This window comes from Notamacropus eugenii, chromosome 2 (assembly GCF_028372415.1).
Source record: "Notamacropus eugenii isolate mMacEug1 chromosome 2, mMacEug1.pri_v2, whole genome shotgun sequence".
Taxonomy (NCBI): domain Eukaryota; kingdom Metazoa; phylum Chordata; class Mammalia; order Diprotodontia; family Macropodidae; genus Notamacropus; species Notamacropus eugenii.
In genome coordinates, this window is record NC_092873.1 from 528,324,216 (window position 1) to 528,342,411 (window position 18,196).

An 18,196-nucleotide genomic window follows, 5' to 3' on the forward strand; every position below is an offset into this window, starting at 1 on the left:
AATGGATAAGACTCAGCAGCAGGTGGGATTTAGGGAATGAAAGAGAAAAAAATCTAAGATGGGCTTGCAGGTTATAAACCTGAATCGCTAGAAGAACAGCCGCTAGGGGGTGCTACAGTGGATAGAGTGCTGGCCAGGAGAAGAGCTGAGTTCAAGTCCGACCTCAGACACTTCCTAGCTATGGGGCCCTGGGCAAGTCACTTAACCTCTATTTGCTTCATTTTCCTCACCTGCAAAATGAGGATAATAGCAGCTACTTTATAGGGTGGTTGTGAGGATCAAAATTGATAAGAATTGTAAAGCACTTAGCACAGAGCCTGGCACCTAGTAAGCACTATATAACTGTTAGTCATCATCATCATCATCATTAATGGAAATGTCCCCAACAGAGACAGGAAAGAGCAGAAGAGCTGCAGTGCTTGGGAGAGAGAGGGAAGGGCTTCAGTATCGAGTGTGGAGCTTGCAGGGTCAACGGGACATTGAGGCAATGTCTAGCAGTGAGATTATCAGGAGGGGCTGGAGATCAGCAAAGAGATTCGAATCACAGAATCAGGAAGTTGGAAGGGAGGGGGACCTCAGCAGCCCCCTGAGTCTAATCTGTGACCCAAAGGAAGCCAGCTAATAATACAGCTGACAAGTGTGATCTAGCATCTGATTCAAGACCTCCAACGATGGGGCAGCCCCTTCCCCTTTAGGACAGCTCCAATTCTTAGGACATTTTTTCTGACCCAAGCCTGAAGGGGTCTCTTTGTCCTTGGCACACCTAGCTTCCACCCTAGGGTACCAAGCAGACCCAGTCCTCCTCCACCAAACAGCCGTTCCACACTGAAGACAGCCATCATGTAAAAAAGCCTTACATCTTCTCTCCTCAAACATGGCAACATAGGATCAGGGTTGGATATACAGGTTTGGGATTAGAGAGGTGATAATTGGATCTATCAGAGCACATGAGATCCAAGGAAGGGGAGAGGGAGAAGGAAAGGGAGAAGGAAGGAGGGAGGAAAATGAGGGAAAAAAGAGAGAGGGAGGCACAGAAAGAGGGGGACAAAAAAGAAAGAGGAGGGAGATGAGGGAGGGGAGAGAGGAAGAAAGAGAGGGAAGGGAGAGAGGCAGGAGAAGGAAAGGAGGTAGGAAGATGAGAGAGAGAGAACCATGACTGAGCCTTGGGGTACACTCGTGCTTTGGGGGTGGGCTAGAGATAATAATCCAGTAAAAGAGGTTGAAATGGAGTGCTCACACAGGTAGGAGAGAACAGTGTCATGGAAACCAAGGGAGGAAAGAATATCAATGAGGAGGGAGTGGTCAGTGTCGCCAAAAGCTGCAGCTCAGAGAGAATGAGGGCAGACAAAAGACCCGAGCATTTAGCAGAGAGAGAAGAGATGACTTGGTAACCCCTGAGAGGGAGCAGCCTTGGTCAAAGGGCAGGGGCAGGAGCCAGACTGGCAGGCACTGGGAAGTGGAGAGGGGGCAGGCAGCGGAGGCAGTGGCAGAGAGGATGCTAAGTGTTCTGCAGTGCCAGGTAGGAGAGACAGGAGGGAACTGCTCAAAGCGTGATGCCAATCAACTGGAGGGGTTTTTTTTAAAGATGTTTAGAGGCATTAAAAAGAAAAAGATTGCTATTGGAATTCAACATGAATTAGCGTCAAAATGGATTCAATTTCTATTTTAAAAATACATGCTTCAGTTGGATTTCCACTTAAAAATGGCCATGATGACAACAGCTGACTATTCATCAAGGGTCATGTCAATATACTGTCTCTGGACAAAGACCCTGCCAGTATTATCCTCTTAGCTCAGCTTTCTAGGGTGGGCACTGCTAGTCTTGGGGGTTGGGGGGGTGGAGCACAGTTGCCTTCTAAGCAGTTAACTCTAGTGGGGTTCCCAGCCTGGCTGGAAGGCACAATAGAAAGAATTCTGGATTTGGAGGCAGAGGGCCTGGGTTCAAATTCTGCCTCTGTTCCTGTGCCTTCATGGAAGGTCTTGGTCTCCTCCTCATTACCACGAAGGGGCTGAACTGGGCCACCCTGTCAAGGTCCCTTCTGGCTCTAGGCCTAGCATGCTGTGACCGTTGGTACTTCCAAACTAGTTTCTTTCATCCTTAGCTTTTTCAAGTGAATGATGGCTAACACCACTATCTCATGGCAGCATGTAGGCTTGACGCTGAGATCGGTTTTGAGTAATGATGACTTTTGCTTTCATTTCTGAGTACCTTCCTTATCTAGGTAGCCATCCCTTGTAATAAAGATTAAAAAAAAGTTCACTAACACATCAGCTGTGTCTGACAGCATATACTACAAGCTGGTGCAGTGGACAGAGCCTTGGACTTGGAATCAGGAAGACCTGAGTTCAAATCCTGCCCCCAAATACGGATCAGCTGTGTGGCCATAGAAAAGTCATTTAACCTCTGTCTGCCTCAGTTTCTTCATCTGTAAAACAGGGATAATAAGAGCACCTACCTCCCAGGGTTCTTGTGGGTACCAAATGAGTTACATGTAGAGTGTTTTGCCAACCTTCAACCACCATATAAATATTAGCTATGATTGTTATTTCACACTCATTGTCCCCAATCTCTTCAACAAAAGGAAGAAGGCATGTTTCTCATCTTTTCTCCATGGTCAAGCTTGGTGATTATCATCATACCAGCCTTGAATCCATGAAGGCTCTAATGGCTGACTGTTGGTCCTACTAGGCCCTTGAACAGCTTTGGGCATGGCCCAGCAGTAAGCCCTGCCTCCATTGTCTGAGGACTACCTGGCTCCAAATGGGTTTCCAGAGGATGGTAAATTGGTTTTACTCTAACTCCTCATGAAGGTCGGGTTTGGTGTAGGAATAGTGACCCAGATGGAAGGACAGATCTGTCAAAGCTTTGAAGAAGAACACTCTAGCTTCCAACCACACAGACACAGCACTGAATCCACTGCTGCTGGTCCATTAAAGTTCTGCTCAGTTTTTGTTAGGATAATTCACTAAGTGAATTTCTGAAAAAGTTTCATGAGGCTGCCATAAAGCATCCACCTGCCTGGCCATGACTCATTTCTCCTTTGATGAAGCTCATTAAAAAAAGGTAATTTTACATTAAAACACCACCCAAGGAGTGGATGGGAACAACATGGTACAGGAAGACACACAACTCATTTCGGCAAAGTCAGCAAAAGTCCCTGAATGGCAACTCTGTGCTCTGAAGATTAACTTTAAATGGTATTTTCCTTTTTACCATCACTCCGACCTTGGCAACGGCCTGGTAAGAAGTCAGGCATCATGCCTGCCTGAAATCTCTGCTGCTGGTGGCACTGGTTGGTGGACTCAAACTCAGGAATTTGGAGCTCCAGTAGAGGTAGCTAGGGGGCACCATGGTGCACAGAGCGCCAGGCCTGGAGCTGGGAAGACCTGAGTTCAAATCTGCCCTCAGACACTTTCTAGCTGCATAACACTGGGCAAGTCACTTAACCTTGTTTGACTCAATTTCCTTATCTGTAAATTGAGCTGGGGAAGGAAAAAATGGCAAACTACTCCACTCTCTTTACCAGGAAAACCCCTAAATGGGGTCATGGACAGCAGGCATGGAATAACAGTAAGAACTAAGTCCACACTGAGCTCAGCCGCTGGGGAGCAGGAGGTCACTGGGCTGCCTAAAGAGTGCTGACCTGGACCACGTTAGAAATGAAGCAGGTCATTTAAATTTTTACAAATCTTGAAAGCAGTATTTTCTTGAAATCAAATTTAGTGGGAGAAAGGGCAGAAGAGCTGTGGTATTAGCCTTAACCCTCCCCTCTCCCTCAACCCTCTTAATTAATCAGTTGCCAAATTTTGTTGGTTTTCATTCTAATAGCATCTCTCACACCTGTCCTCTTCTCTCCTTTCTTAGCTACCCCCCTCATTCAGGTACTTGTCATCTCATTTTACCTATTACCATAGCCTCTTAACTGGCCTTCCTGCCTCCACTCTCTCCCTGTCTCCAGTCCGTGCTCCACACAGCTACCAAGATACAGATCTGACCATGTCACTCCCCTACTTGAAAATCTGCGGTAGCTCCCTACTGCCTCTAGAATAAGGGGAAAAAATCTTCAGGTTGGAAAGTGAATGAATCCCCCACATGGTGGCCCACCAACTTTTCTACTTTTATTTCATTTTAGTCACTTACATATATTTTATTGTCCAATGCAAATGGTCTGCTGGCTCTTCCCCAGACATAACACTTCATCTCCCACCTTTCTTTCTGTCTTTGAATTTGCAGGCTCCCATGCCTGGAATACACTCATTCCTCATCTGTCAGCATCTCTAGCTTCCTCCAAAGGACAAGTCAGATGCCACCTGAAATTACTTTGTACACATGCTTTGTATACATCTACATATCTGTATACACATTGTAGTCCTGCTCCTCTCCCCCTCCGCAACCTCCGCCTAGAAGTATACAAGCTTCTTGAAGGCAAGGACTTTATTTTTTGTCTTTGTACTCTAGAAACTAACAATGCCTGAAACACACTAGTACTTAATAAATGTTTGATTGACTGAATTGTTTAACATGTTATACGTACTATCCACAGAGAAGATATGTGCATTGGGAGAAGCTAGATGTAAGGGATGTGTCCCTGCTGATTTCTTCAAATGCATAATGCAAAATTCATCAAAGTTTATTTATAAGATATTTTCTCATTCTCTTCTTGAGAAAAAAATTCTGATCTTGAAGGTGATCATGGTAATAGCTTTGGAACATGGCCAGTTTAATACTATTGTATGAAACCTACTTATAAATCATATATTAACAGCTGGCATCAGACTCAGCTTTCTCCTCCTCTGGATTCAGCAGTGACACATCCTTTGGCAGTCCTGCTATTTTTTTTCAGTTTTATCTTACAATATTGATTACATTCTCATCTGAGTTTGTATTAGAACATTCTTGAGGAGCTAGCTGTGTTCAAAAATGACTTAATCCAGAAGAAAAGTCCAATGAAATCCACTATGTTTGCATTGAGGCTGGGACACACAGATGCAAGGATAGCAAATGCCAGCTGCCTCATACAATAATGTTAACAAAAAGCTATTCATATTTATACAGTGCTTTAAAATTTACACAACACTTTCCTTAGAACAACCATATGAAGTGGGCAGTGCTGGTGTTATTATCTCATTTTATAGATGAAAAAACTGAGGCCTGCCTGAAGAGATTAAGTAACTTGTCCAAGATCACAATTAATTGCCTTTGTCTCTCCCCATCTTCTCTGTACCTATGGTGGACATCACCACCCTTCTAGTTCCTCAGGTGCACAACCTAGGAATCAGTCTTGATTGATCACTCCACCCCCCCCCCCAATATACATGCTGTTGACAAGCTCCTCAATTTCACTTTAGCAAGATTTCATCTTTGCATCTTGTAGATTTCACCTCTGTAACATCTCTTGTGGATTTTACCTTTGCAACACTTCTTATCAATTTCATCTCTGTACCATGTCTTGTGGATTTCACCTCTGCAACATCTGTTGTAGCTTTCACCTCTGCACCAACTCTCATCAATTTCACCTCTGCAACATCTCTTGTGTATTTCACCTCTGCAACATCTCTCATCAATTTCACCTCTGCACCATCTCTCATCCATTTCACCTCTGAACCATTTCTTGTAGACTTCACCTCTGCAGAATCTTGTGGATTTCACCTCTGCAACACCTCTCTAATACGCCCCCTTCTCTTCTCTGACAGCCCTCCCATGCTGGTGAAGGCTTTTATCACCTCATGCCTGGATTACTGTAATAGCAGCTAGGGAATCTGTCTTCCTGCTTCAGTCTCTCCCTATTCCAGTCCATCCTCCATTTAGCCATGAAAGTGATTTTCCTAAAACACAATTCTGATCATGTCACCTCCCTACACTATAAACTCCAGTGGCTTCCTGTCTCCTCCAGGATCAATGACAAAATACTCTGGTACTCCAAGCCCTTTACAGCCTGGCCCCCTCCTACATTTCCAGTCTTCTTAAAACCTTACTTCTCCACACTTACTCCAATCCAGTAACCCTGACCTCCAGGCTGTTCCTCAAACATTAAATGACCTCTATGCATTTTGACCAGCTGTTTCCTATCCTGGAATGCTTTCTTCCCTTACCTCCATCTTCAACCTTCCCTGGCTTCCTTCAAGACTCAGTTCAAAACCCCTCTTCTACAAGAGGCCTTTCCAGGTCTTTATTGTTGCTAATATCTTCCCTTTAAGACTACCTCCCATTTAAACTGTCTAAATTTTATAGTACATAATAGCTTGCATGTTGTCTCCTACATTAGACATTTGAACTCCTTGGGAGCAGGGAGCTGTGCTTTCCCTTTCTAGGGGAAAACAAAACCAATAACTAAGTAGTACAATAGTTAGAAGGCTGGGCCTGGAGTCAGGGAGACCTGAGTTCAAACCTGGCCTCAGACACTTAGGAGGGGAAGGGAATAAGTATTTATAAAACACCTACTATATGCCTGGGGCACAGGTTAAAAAGTGCTTTATAAATATGATCTCATTTGATCCTCACAACAACCCTGGGAAGGAGGTGCTATTATTACCCCCAATTTATAGTTGAGGAAACCAAGACAAACAGAGGTAAAGTGATTTGCCCAGGGTCACAAAGGTAGTAAGTGTCTGAAGCTAGATTTGAATTTAAGTCTTCTTGACTCCTGAGCCCTGGACTATTCACTGCACCACCGAGATGGCTACTACTTACTAGCTATGTGATCTGTATGAGTTTGCATCTAAGCAACTCCTGAAGACTGTGATGCAAAGAAGAGGCTTCACTGCATTGTAGATAGTTTTCTCACCAGGGAGGAAGTTTCCTACACCAATCTAATCACAGATCCAGCTTCCATCCTTCTCCTTAGTGATTCTGACATGTTATTGAACTGGATAGAAATTTCATTTTAAATGCTATAGGGAAACTTGTTATTTAAAAGGAGTTCCATGGTTAATCCTTAAGCAAATGTATCCATATGTCTGTAAAGTTTATCTATTGAAATATTTGCCTTTCCTTGTATCCCCAGAGCTGGGACATGTCTGTCAAACATTAAGTGCTTAGTGCCTACCTGAGTCTGTAAGTATTTATTAAAGCACCTACTACACCTCACTTGCACTGTAAGTGCTAGGGATATAAAGACAAAAGGCAGTCCCTGCCCTCAAGGAGTCATGATCTTCACAATCTAATGGGGGAGACAATAAGTAAAAAAAATAAGTAAAAACAAGCAATCTAAGGAAATAATTAAGAGAAAGTTATTTGATAAATGTAAGCTACTTATTATTACTATTATTTTTCTCTGAGATACTCAAAAAGACACATAGGAAGAGTGGGTGAATTTTAAGAGGAAAGGCTTCATGTAGAAGGTAGTATGTTATTTGGGGCTTAAAGCAAAGCAGGAAGTAGAGATGAAGAAAGAGAACATTAGGAAGACAGGCAGAGATCATGCCCAGAGTCAGGAGATAGTGTCTGGTTTGTGTTGTGAGGGTCAAATGGGCCAATATCTGTAAAGCACTTGCGACCCTTAAAATACTATGAAAATGTTAGCTATCACCATTACCATCATTAACGAATTAGTCAGTCAAGAAGCATTTATTCCCTGCCCTCGAGGTGCCCACATTCTACTTTACTGTTGATTGACTGACATACTGGATTTGCCAGGGACCATATAAGGTAGTCTCCATTCAAGCAATTGAGAAGCATTTATTAAACACTGACCTCTGGTCCATCCAAAGCTCCCTAACCCTTTCTTTGCTTGGCTCCCATTGACCTGCATTATTCCTGTTTGAATTCAGAAGTGGCAAAGGTATGGTAATTCCTGACCTTTCCCCGTGGCTCACTTTCTTCTTGGGGAAGAGGGTATCGAAGAGTCAGATATCAGGAACATACATGCTGTGCAATCCCAAATCCAAGATTGATGCTTGACCTTAAGTGAACATCAGCCACCAAAGGATTCAAACACAAGGCCTCTTTCTTCCTAAGCAACCTCTATCCCTCCTGCCTCAAAGGAAGTGATAAAAAAGAGAAGATGACAGATTTAGAGCGGGATGAACTCTTGGAGATCCTCAGATCCATCCTCCTCGCTTGATAGAGGAGAGGAAGTGATCTGTCCAAGTCACAGACACCCCAGGTAATCAAGTAGGATTATCAGGAATCAAATCTAAGTCCTCTTACTAACCAAATACAGGCTGTGCTGTGCTGGAACTCTGCCAAAGGCAATGTCCATCCATTCATAAAAGAGGAATGATTCTCATGTTGATAAAATCAATCTACTTCTTTTCTTCTTGGCCAGGAGGGGGAACGGAGGGATAGAGGTTAAGAACTGATACTAGTTTCTCTAAACCTAGCACATTATTTAAACACCACACAATTTCCCACAACTCACCCTTACGACATCAAACTGGCAGCAAGTAAGCTTCCATTTGTAGGACCACAGCCCAAAAGAGACTTTAGGTCAAAGACAGATCACAGGACCAAAGATATAGAGCTAAAAAGGCTCTTAGAGATCACTGAATCCAATCCTTTAGTACAGAAGAGGAGACTGAGGCAGAGCAAGGCAGAACGTGAACTCCCTTCCTGAAGGCAGGACATTCAGGAATACGCCAGAGATGCTTGTCTAATTATATTCTAGAGACGGCCTTTAATCAATCAACAATTCATCACGCAATCAGTATTTATTAAGTGCTCACAATGAATGTGCCAGGGGATAAAAGTACAAAGAATGAAATGATCCCTACTCACAGTGAACCCACAAAACAAGTACATATAGCCCATATACGGCATAAACATAAAGTGAATGAATACAAACATATCTAAATCAATTAACCACAGGTAGTTTGGGAGAGATCCGAAAAGTCTTTGAGCAGAAGGCAAGTATGAGTGTCCATCTTAAAGGGAGGAAAAAAAGACTGGCTAACAAGAGGCAGCAGAGCATAGCGTAGGATTCTTCACCTTTGGGGCATCAGGGACCCCTTTGGTTGCCTGGATGAGCCTATAGAACCGTCCTTAGAAAAATACTTCTAAATATTTGAAAAAACTCTTAATTTAAGTTAGAGGTCGATTAAAATAAATATGTAATTCCCCCCCCCCCCCCCGCCTCCAATATCCAAGTTCACGGACCCCCAGGACTCCAAGTTAAGAAGCCCTAGTATAATGGGCCAGAGTACGGGGCCAGGAGTGAGATCTTCTATTTTCTCAGGGGACTTGCACAGGGTCACACTGTTGGTTTGTGTTTGAGGAAATAAACTCTGGTGACCATCTACAGTGCTACCCTACGTCTCAATCAGCAATCAGGCTAATTACAAACAATTCTTGGCTTTTCATGAAGTGGAACCCCTAAGTTCACTTGCTGTACATTGCTAAAAGTCTCAAAGGTACCTCTCTTTAATAGTCTACGGAAAGCTTTTTAATGAGCTGGCAGCCTTTAAGCCCCCTGGGCCCTGCCCCACCCCACCATGGTTCTCTCAAATTAATTTGGCCAAGAACACTCTGCTGCAGCCTGCTCATAAGGCACAGGGCAAAAACCTTGCTTGTGAATGGGTGGCAACCAGACCCTGATGGTTTAAGAGCTTTTAAGCTATCCCATAAAGCTCGAGACATCTCAGGGATATCGGACATGCCTCCGAAGAGATGGGAAAGCAAAGCAGAAGAGAACACAGCTGGATGCAGCCTCTCTGGGGTGTTTAATCCTTTAACACATGTCCAGGCCTCTCTCGACCTCATCTGTCCATCAGGCTCCCTTTTTCTCAAGGAATGAGTGGGGAGGACACTTCTCATTCTCGATGTTTGGTGTGAGAACCCTTAGCTCAGCTGAGAATTTTAAGGGCCTGTCTCCAAGTTCCAGAAATAGTGTCAAGAGAGCAGGTAATGCCTTTGTCCATATCCTGAGTAAGTGGGGATGTGAAAGCTGAAGGAGCTTTGAAAAATCCCCAGGTGAGGGAAATGAAGGGATATAAGGAGCTTGTAGTTCATTACAGAATCTCTCTCTCTCTCTCTCTCTCTCTCTCTCTCTCTCTCTCTCTCTCTCTCTCCAAATGAGACGTTAATTTGCATACCTTATGACCAAGAAAGCCCACTGTTAGGCAAAAAAAAAAACCAAAAAAAACCCCCCAAAACTCAAAGGAAGCCAGAGACAGAAAGAGAGAATGCACATTCACTAATATATTCACAATAGGACTATTTTTGTGATAGCAAAGAACTGGAGAAAAAGAAGATGCCCATAGATCAGGGAATGTCTCAACATGAATGTCATAAGTGAATATTAATACACCATAAGATATAATGAATACAGGGAAGCCTGGGACAATTTATATGAACAGATGCAAATGGAAGTAAAACCAGGAAAACAATAGAAAACATGGCTACAACAATACACATGGTAAGTAAGAGAGATAGGGGGATGGGAGATGTGTAACCCAGCGCTGCAGAATTATGAGCAAGAAGTTTGGCCTTAGAGAAGAGGTAGAAAATGGAGCTTGTTCCCATCTCTGAAGAGGTGAAGGGCTATGAGTGTGCAATGCTGTTTCTACTGCATGTCCTTCTCTTTCTTTTTAAAATCTTTGTTACATAGGGTAGATTAGGAGATGGGAAAGGGTGGGGCATATTTGGAAATGAAAGTGATACAGAAAACAAAAGATATTGCCAAACCACATCAATAAAAATAGGATTAAAAATAGGGCAGTGAGGTGGTGCAATGGGGAGAGGGATGGGCTTGGAGTTAGAAGACTGGAGCTCAAATTTAACCTCAGACACTTACTTGCTGGGTGACCCTGGGCAAGTCACTTAACCTCTGCCTCAGTTTTCTCCTCTGTAAAATGGGGATAAGGATAGCCCCTACCTCCCAGGGTTGTTGTAAGGATCGATAATTATAAAATGCTTAGCACAATACCTGGCACATAGTAAGTGCCATATTTGTTATTATTATTAAAACCAAAACACAAGCCTTAGCCATGGGATTCTTCTGCCTCCATGGCTTCCAGATCTCAAGCAGTAAAGTAAATTCTCTCCAAAAACTGTCATATGTAACTGATAAATACAAAATTCTATCTGGTTTCTATTTTTCCCCTCATTTCTTTTCTTTTTTTTTAGTAGTATTTTATTTTTTTCTCCAGTTATACGACAAGAAAAATTTCTGCATTCATTTTTACAAGACTCTGAGTTCCAAATTTGTCTCCCTCCCTTCCTCCCTTCCCTCCCTTCTTCTGAAAATGGCAGGCAGCAGTCTGATACACTTCCCCTCATTTCTAACAAGAAATGAAAACAGGCTTGAGTGCGGTAGGCACCAGTTAAGTTCTCAGTCCATTAAAACAAGCTGTTAGACAAATGGGAGATAAAAATCCCCCAACCCAAAGTAGCTCATTTAAAAAAACATCTCTGGGATGACCATTCAGGCATCCCATATATCGCGGGAAACCAAAAGCAGTGACAACAAATGGCCACTCTCCTCATGATGCAGTGGAAGGAACTTAGGGGCAATGGCAGGCAGAAGTACTGGGTTGGAATTCTGCCTCTCCCTCTAACTGTCTGGGCCCCAATTTGCTCCTCTGCAGAATGAGAGGTTGGCCTGTCTCTAAGGTCTGGGCCATTGCTAATATTCTAGGAGTCTACAGCTAATTAAATTCCTGTTTGCATCCCTAGGGAGTCCCTCTGAATAATATTGGACACTTAGGAATCATTCATAAAGTACCCAAAGCCACTACTTCCTTTCTCAGACTAGAATTAATTAGGATGACAGAGAAGTCCCCCAGCAGTTTCAAAATGGCTCTTTTAAACAAATGTCTCGATGTTTCTGAAAGTAATGCAAATGAAAAGTGTCAGCGGCTAAAAAAGCCACTGTATTTTGGACAAATTGCTAGAGCATTATGGGCCTCAGTTTCCTCATTTGTAAATATTTCCTAGGATATCCTTCCACAGAGTGGACTTCATTAACTATGTAAGGTAATGGAAGACTGAAGTTAGGATCATATACTTAAGGCTAGAAGGGACCTTAGAGGTCATTGGAGCCAAATCCCTCATTTAGGAGATGAGGAAATAGGTTCAGAGAGGGCATAAGATCACAAGATCAAAATTTAGGGTTGTAAGGGACCTTAGAGGCCAGCAAGTGTCATCTCCTCATTTTGGCAGATAAGGAAACTGAGGCTCAGCAGCTAAAGGAGCATGGATTTAGAGCTGGAAGGAATCTTAGAAGCCAGCATGTCCAACTTCTTTGTTTTGACAGATAAAGAAATTGAGGCATGGGATCACACTGCTAGTGAGGGTATGAAGCAGGCTTTGAACTCTGCTCTTTCTCATTCCAAGTCCACTGCCATAGTTAAACCAGAAAAAAGCACAACAAAAACCAAAGTAGCAGAACTGAGATTTGCCAGTAGTCAGATAGCTAGTAAACGCTGAGGCAGAATTAGAACCCTGTTCTTCCTGACTCTGAGGCTGGCATTCTGTCCTTAGGCCATCCTGCCTTTCCCTCACCACCCTTTTTCCAAATGCCACCATGATTAAAATATTCGTGAGGGAAGAGGTAGTCACGAGGGTGGTACTGGTCACACTTTTACCTAGTCAAAACTTCTGTCTTTGGGACCTGACCTCCTTCCTTTCCAAGCTCCCCAAGGCCTGTGCTAACGAACGCAACTGTTCCAAGAGATACTCTCATTTGGGAATTACCTTTTAAATTGGAAAGATAACACTTTATGAAATGGCCCTCCATTCTCTTAGCTGAAAAGCCATCTCCAGACTCAATGAACAATGAGGCACAAATTCATTACGCAGTACTGCAATGCCACAGAGATGCCAAAAGACCATCATGCAAATGGATCTGGCATTGGGCACCAGATCCAGAAACTGAAAACTGTTGTTTCAGGCAATCCAGGTCAGGTTCAGAGGGGAACCTTGTTCCCCAATCGGGAGAGTGCCACGAGGTGGGCAAGGATGGTCTGAGACATTTGGGGGTGCGATTTTGCCAAGTTCTCACTTCCCACCAGACTTGCCATCAGGGATCATGTCCAGCCCCCAGAGTATTGCCTTCCCTAATCTGTTTATTCCATCAGAGCTTCATGAGATCGGATTAAACAAACATAAGGAAACTGGACAAACCAGGGCCCTTTCAGAGAGGACTATAAACCCCAGGCTGTAAATAATCTCATTCTGAATGGGAAGACTGAGGTTTTACTTTTAATGGCGGAAAGAAAAGAAACCCCATATTCCTAATTATATCCTTCAGGCTTTTACTGGGCAGCATCAAAAACCTCACTGGATTTCTGTATACTGAATAATTTTAATTAACAAGCATTTATTAAGCACCAACTAACTCCATGTCAAGAACTTCGCTAGGCCCTGGGGATACAATCCGAAGCCATTAGGCTTCATCCAGGCTATTATCTCAGGATCAACTATAAAATCTTTAGATTACCTTTTAAAGCTCTCCACTTCCAGGTCCCTTCCTTTGTATTCAGATCCTTTCACACACAGAGGAAGCTCCCACTGGCCTGCTTGCTGACCCTCCCACAGGCCACTCTATCTCCCATCCTCTCCTATGTTCCTGACTTTGCCTTGGCTGTTCCCTATGGAATGCTCTTCTCACCCCAGTCCCCATGCCTAGAATGGTCCATCCTAGTGGTCTTTTAAGACTCAGCTGAAATTCACCTTCTTCAGATCATTTCTTCTCTCCCTTATAAATACATCTTTCCTTCCTCCTCCTATCCTCTGCCTCTGAGCTGATCTTCCATTTCCTCTGTAGTTTTTCTGATTGGGGTCCTTGAGGGCAGGGACAGGGTCCTGGTCTTCATTTTCATCCTCAGGGCTCAGTGTAGTTAGCATCTGGTACACAGTCAGAGCTTAATAAGTGCCCCCTTTTTGTTGTCTCCCAACACTCAGCAGTTACAGCAGGTAGCCAGAATGGCAGAATGGCACTGAGGCCATGGAGATGATGTCCAGAAAAGCAACTGGCAGCCATCCTTCCTGTTCCATCCAGCCACACACACAGGCCGCCTAACCTTCCACCTGCCCCCACTGATGGACCCCCCAACTTTCAGCCTCCCCAGAGCCAACTCCCCTTCCCTGGTCACCTCCCTCCTTCATGTGTGCTGAGTATAAGCTCCTTGAGGGCAGGTAATGCCTCCTTTTCTGTCTTTTTCTCTTCAGCCCTTAGCACTGTACCTGGTCCATTGTCAGCACCTAATAAAAATGTCCCCATTCATTTTATTCAGATATGAATTACACAGAATAAAAAGCCATCTCACACAAAACTAAAGTCTTAGGTTCAGTCACAATGGGTTAATAACAACGATAACAAAACTAGACACTGAGGTAGCGCCCTTACAGATGAGGAAACTGAAGCCAAGAGCAGCTCCTCCAAAGTCACCTGAATTCTGTAAACACAAGCACAAGTGTTACCACAGCCGCTAGAAGGGCAGATTTACAGCTGGAAGAAACTCACCATTATGGACAAAGTCACAAAGTTTGGGGTCAGGAAGGCCTGGGTTCAAATCTAGCCCCAGAAATGAAAGGTGTGAGTCATTTCATCTTTAAAATGAAGGAATTTGACCCGATGATCCCTTCCAGCCCTGAATACATTAACCCCCATCCCTGGAGAGATTCTCCTCCGACACCTTCCTTTTGTAGGTCAGGAAACTCCATCTCTCAGCTCCCGGCATCAATTTCTCTGGCTGTCCCTCCCCACCTGTGAAATTCTCAGCCGACTCATCTCTGCCTTTTGGTCTCCCTGGTTTCTTTCAAGACATTAATCAATATACATTTATTAAGCACCTATTATGTGCCAGGCACTATGCTAATCAGTGAGGACACAAAAAGGGGCAAAAGACAATGCCAGCCCTCAATGTGATGGGGCCATCATGTTACGTGCCAACAAGCTTCAGAGAAATAGGAAAGTGAGGAGATAATTAACAGAGAAAACACTGGAATTAAGAGGGGTTGGGAAGGGTTCTCAAAGACACAGGTGGGATTTCAGTTGAGATTTAAAGGAAGCCAGGGGGCAATGAGGCAGGAGAACCTTTTAGGCATGAGAGACAGCCAGAGAAAATAGCAGGCAATGAGAGAGGGAGAGTCTGTTCATGAGATAGCCAGGAAGCCAGTGGAACTGATCAGAGAGAATGATGTATAAGGACTGGAAAGGGACGAGGGGGCAGGTCATGAAGGCTTTGAACGCCAGAGGATTGCAGATTCGATTTTGGAGATGAGCAGGAACCACTGGAGTTAACTGAGTGTGGGGGTGACGTGATAGGACCTCTGTTTTGGGAAATCATTTGGTGGCTGACTGGAGAATGGATTGGGTTAGGGAGGGACTTCAGGCAGACAGACCCACCAGGCAGCTATTCCAATAGTCCAGGAATGATGTAATGAGGCCTACATCAGAGTGGTGGCAGTATCAGAGGAGGAAAAGGAGCATCATGGAGAAATGGTGCAAAGGTGAGAGCAACAGGCCTTGGCAACAGATTGGATGTGGTGGGGAGAGACAGTCGAGGATGCCACCGAGGCTGGGAGCCTGAGACTGGGAGAGTAGGAGGAGGGAAGGCTTTAGGGGGAAAGAGAATAAGCCCCCACTAAAATCTCACCTCCTGCAAAAATCCTTTCCGAATCCCCTGTAATCCTAACGTCTCTGTTGATGAGCTCCAATTTATCCTAGACATGGCTTATTTGTACATAGCTGTTGACATGCTGTCTCCTCATGAGACTAGACTGTTTTTGCCTTCTCTGTATCCTCAGACCTTAGCACATAGTAGGTGCTTAATTAATGCTTATTGACTGATGTGACTAGCCCAAGGTCATATAAGCAGCAGCAGCTGGCAGTCATTATCTACTGTGCTTATTCCAATGTACCAGATTTTATTAGTCTGAAAAAATGATTGGGTAATGACACCCACCATCCCATGATTTTCATTTTCTTTCCTTTTTTTCCTCCACTCCAAGGAGGCTGATGGGGGGAATGTCAATTCTATTGTTTTGATTGACCTGTCTTAAAGCTTTTTTGCCTGGTTTTAATGATTGACTGATTGGTTTCCAGATAGCAGATGAATCCTCCAACATGTGTGTGGGCACATGCACACGCGCGCGCACACACATACACACTCCCTCCCTCTCTCTCTCTCTCTTTCTCTCTCTCTCCCTCTCTCCCTCCCTCCCTCTCCCCCTCCCTCCCTCCCTTTCCCTGTGTCTCATCAGGCCTTCCTCCCTGGCTTGGATGAATGAGCTCCTTCCCTGGGATCATGATTAACACTGAGAGCAGGCAGGTATTTTGATGAGGGGGCTGTGGAGCTTAATGCACCTTTTAAACCCAAGGCTAAGAAAGTACTGTTTTAAAGTGGGAGTGGAGGGGGGGTGAAAGGCAAAGACACCCATTGAGATCTGGCCTTCTAGCAGCCTCCAAAAAGATTCACTATAGACAGCATGTTCAGTCTGGATTATAACTGTGCCAGGAAATGTAAACACCCTGTCCCCAAAGGCAGGAGGTGGGGAGAAAGGAGTAAATGATGGGAAGGAAGCTGATCCTGAAAAGTTTATCCAACTCCACACGTTTGACTCTCCAACAAAGTCCAAGTTTCTTTCCCACGGCCAGGCCCGCCATTTAACAAAAACAGGGAATGTTGGGGGGCAGGGAGAGCAGAAAAAGCAGCCTCCCAAAGCTGGCTTCTTTCTGGCGTTTTCTTATTTTATTTCCCCCCAGGGCAGGAGTGAAATCACGCTTGCCCCTCTGAACGAGCTGGGCTGTAGGCACCGACAGAAGGGCCCCTCTGGGAAAGGCCGCGCCAGGCCGGGCCTGGCCTTGCCTTGCCAATGCCACCTCTCCGCTGGGGAAAGGGCTGAAGTTTCACTCGGGAAAATCTCAACTAAAACCAACACTTCCCTTTCCTCCGAGGGAGAATTTTATGAATGATCTGAGCAGAGCTTCCCAGGCAGGGGCACACTGCGAGGCTGAGCGCGAGGCAGGGCCAGGAGGGCACCGGGGCTAGCTTGGGAAACTGTCCTTGCTGAAACGGAAAGCTTCCGTGGGCCACCCCTGCCCACTCGCCCCAGCACCTCTGGCCGGACTTCGGGTGGAAAAGGAAAGCGGTCTAGCACCGGCTTTCTCCACTCCACCGCCTCCACAGGGTCGGAGAGAACACGCGTGGCCTACCCCCACCCCCGCCCCTGTCTCCGATCGGATCCCGCGGTGCGTGGGAAGTCCTGGGTTCCGGTGTCCGTGGCTGGCCTCTGTCGCCACCCCCACTGCCCAGGCCTCGCTTTTCCCACGCCAACCCGAGCTCTGGCTCCCCGGATGCTCCACCTGGGTGCCCGCTACGCCTGGGTACACTCCTTCCCAGCCGGGGGGAGGGGGGCTGCGGGAGAGGGGCGTGGCACTCCCCAGGGGCGCTCTACGCCAATCTCTCTCTACCGCAAAGTGGTCTCCCTCGACCCCGGAGGAAGGGCAGCGCCCTCCTGGCGCCGAATCCCAGCCTGGGGTTAGGGGGCAACCTGGTGGAAGGCGCGCCCAGGGCAGGCGAAAGGGGCAGGGGTAGGGCAGCGTTTCTGCTTCCCCTCCCCATCCCCCAAACCAGGCACACCCGGCTGCGGACAGGGGCCCCTCCAGGCCTGGGCCCCCCCCCAGGCTTTAAGCCCAGGGTCAAGCGCCCCTTCCCCAGCTCCCGCGCCCAGGGCGCACGCACGCCCTCTCCTGGCCCCGGTCTTGGGGCGCTTAGTGCGCGAAGCCAGTCTCCGCCCTCCGGGACACTCATGCCCGCCTGCCTTCCTTCCTTCTTTCCCTCCTTCCATCTCTCCTCCGCCCCAGGCCCCCCAGAGCCGTGCCCTGCGCCGCACCCTGCGCTCTGCTGCCCCCGAGGGTGCCCACCACGTCCCCCTGCCCGGTGTGGCCTCGCTCACCTCTCGCCGCAGCAGCTGCCGAGGGGCTCGGTCTCTCCAGGCGACCAGAGACTGCTCCGACCTCTCCTCCTGCTCCTCCGGGTGCCCGGCTCCGCCTAGCTCTGGGGAGGCGGGGCGCACGGACAGACGGGCGGAGCGGCGGCGGCGGCGGCGCCGGGCTCAGCAGCAGCTTTGGCCCAGGCTCGCTTGCCCCCAAGGCTCCCTCCCTCCCTCCTCCTTTCCCTCCCCCGCTCGGCTGCAGAGCCCGTGCCCAGGGCGCTCCTTGGCACCCAAACCAGGCCCAGAGAAAGGTCTGCAGCACTTTGGGTTGGGCACAAGTGGTCGAGTGGGGTGCACACCCTGGAGAAGGAGAGCCCT

The 18,196-nt window shown here is 46.2% G+C and overlaps 1 protein-coding gene across 2 annotated transcripts in view; it reads right to left on the reverse strand.

Moving 5' to 3' along the window:
* The window catches only part of GNG12 (G protein subunit gamma 12), a 135,959-nt gene extending 118,001 nt beyond the window's left edge, over positions 1 to 17,958 (reverse strand). The window contains exon 1 of one of the 2 annotated variants that reach the window (XM_072649800.1): positions 17,840 to 17,958. The gene's annotated coding sequence lies outside the window, so the exon portion shown is untranslated. The remainder of the gene's footprint in view (positions 1 to 17,839) is intronic. The other variant, XM_072649798.1, reaches the window with a different exon arrangement.
* Positions 17,959 to 18,196: the final 238 nt, after the last annotated feature.